Below are 2,500 nucleotides of genomic sequence, written 5' to 3'. Positions count from 1 at the left end.
CAAACAAGGGTACGCAATACTTTTAGGGAGCCATCTCGCTTGATCTTTGTCTTGAAGATTGGACTAATCAGATACATAGTCCATTTCACTTCAGAAATTAGACAAAGTATAGTTGATGAAGTGTTTAAAAATGCATTGTATTCTGAATCAGTTCAATCAGTCGTTGCAAATAATGGAAATGTTGACTTTGCTTGAGTAAACAGAATTCGACTTAATTCTCTGCCCTCGAAAGAAAATAACCTTGCACAATGGTGATTCATGTTTATATTTGTTGTTAATTATCTTGTTACCTTAAATATTAATTCTGTTTAAACACAGGCGTAATTAGAATCACAATGCTTGAAGGAACAAGTCATTGATAATTACAAACCTGAAAAAAGAAAATTTCAGTTAATAATTAGCTTACAATATAACACCATGTGATGACGTGCTTCTGTTTACAAAGAAGGGGTCATTCAAAAATGAAATTAAAGGAAATGAAGATTATCATTGTTATTATCATTCAGAAGATAAACTCTTATTCATAATGAAACAAGCCCAACACAGGGGCCATTGACTTGAAATTCAAGCTTCCAGAGAATATTTTGGTGTTCATTTGAAAGAAGTAACAGAAGGTCATAGGAAATACAGAAAGAAGAGATGAGCTATTAGAAAAGAAAAAGGTGAAATAATGAATTCGTAACTAAATAGATAATAATGTTAGTAAATCATAAAGATATAAAATGCACGTCCTTGTTGTAGAATTCGAATTCAAAAAAAGTGGAAGAAGCAAGCAACAGAAGTAACAGAAGGTAACGGGAAATACAGAGAGAAGAAATCCGTTATTAAAAAAGAAGTAACAAATCAATAACTAAATTTATAAAGAAATTGAGTAAATTATAAAGATATGAAATGCACGTCCTTATTTTAAAATTTTAATTGAAAGAAACTAAAGAAGCAAGATTATTTGATAGAAGAAGCAGAAGGCCACAGGAAAAACAGAAAGAAGAAATCAGTTATTAGAAAAAATATAAACAAATTAATAAATAGATTTGTAAAAATTTAAGTAAATTATAAAGACATGGAAAGCACGTCCTTGTTTTAAATATGAAATGGAAGACGTTGAAGACGCAAGATCATTGTAGGAGTGCATATTTTAGTCAAATTGCTTTTCTCACCTCTGGAATTGGAACGCAGGTAAGCTGGTCCTTCGATGGCAAGGTTCCCATGGAACACGATAAGCACTGCTTTTCATCATTGGGGTTAACGATCTGAAATAAGGATTATTATTATTATTATTATTATTATTATTATTATTATTATTATTATTATTATTATTATTATTATTATTGCAAAACTTCTTCACAATCCCGTGAATATGTTTATAAAATACAAAATCACATTTATATTTAAAGTACTGTATTTACAAATAATAAAAATGAATTCCAGGAGCTTTTCAGAGAGCCTGCTCAGCTCCCTTCTTCAGCTGAAGAAGGGAGCTGAGCAGGCCTATAAAAGCTCCTGGAATTAATTTTATTATTTGTAAATACAGTACTTACATAAATGTGGATTTTGTATATTATTATTATTATTATTATTATTATTATTATTATTATTATTATTATTATTATTATTATTATTAATTGTCCTATAAGCCGTCTTCTCCAAGAGGTGGTTCCTGATGGGGACAGTTCCGTCAGTACACCTCACGCAGTGCACTGTAGGCAGTACTTGAGGTTCTTTGCGGCGTCCCTTCGGCCTCTAGCTGCAACCCCATTCATTCCTTTGACTGTACCTCCGTTCTAATTCTCTTTCTTCCACCTTACTTTCATTCACCCTCTCCTAACAATTGCTTCATAATGCAACTGCAAGGTTTTCCTCCTGTTACACCTTTAAAAAACCTTTTTACTCTCAATTTCCCTTTCAGCGCTGAGTGACCTCTCCATAAGTGCCAGCGCTTGCTTGTCCTTTGGCATAATTGTTATGTTACATTTCGTTCCATTGCTTTCTTCGTCCATTTAAACTTCCTTACTTCGCATAAACTGCAAAATATATCATTTCAAACAAGTTATACATTTTTCCGTTCTATTTCTCATTCGCTTCTATATTGTAAACGTGAATATCTTTCCTGATGATTTAAGCATTGGTCGTGATTGACATATCTCTAAAGGAATCATGTCTTGGGCCTCCAGAATTTGGAATTCTCTACGTTGTTCTGTATTTCCTGTATCACTGAATCACTAAGCATCTCTCGTGATTGACAGCCATAGAATTTGGAACTCTCTATCCGTTGTTCTGTACTTCATGAATCACTGAAACACCATTGAGCATTTCTCGTGATTGACAGCCATAGAATTTGGCACTCTGTACCTTGTTCTGTATTTCACGAATCGCTGAATCACTCAACTCGCCCCTCCAGAATCTGGAACTCTGTACGTTCTTCTGTATTTCTTGTGTCACTTAACTAGCCTGTTTTCGAGTGGCTTCTTGGTATTAGTTCACCCTCCAGAACTTGGAACGC

At 33.4% G+C, this 2,500-nt stretch overlaps 1 pseudogene; it reads right to left on the bottom strand.

Moving 5' to 3' along the window:
• LOC136833055 (metabotropic glutamate receptor 4-like) overlaps nucleotides 1–2,500 on the bottom strand; it is a 259,896-nt pseudogene that overhangs the window by 13,985 nt on the left and 243,411 nt on the right.

Source organism: Macrobrachium rosenbergii, chromosome 51 (assembly GCF_040412425.1).
Source record: "Macrobrachium rosenbergii isolate ZJJX-2024 chromosome 51, ASM4041242v1, whole genome shotgun sequence".
Classification (NCBI taxonomy): Eukaryota; Metazoa; Arthropoda; class Malacostraca; order Decapoda; family Palaemonidae; genus Macrobrachium; species Macrobrachium rosenbergii.
This window is presented reverse-complemented; position numbering and strand designations above follow the sequence as displayed.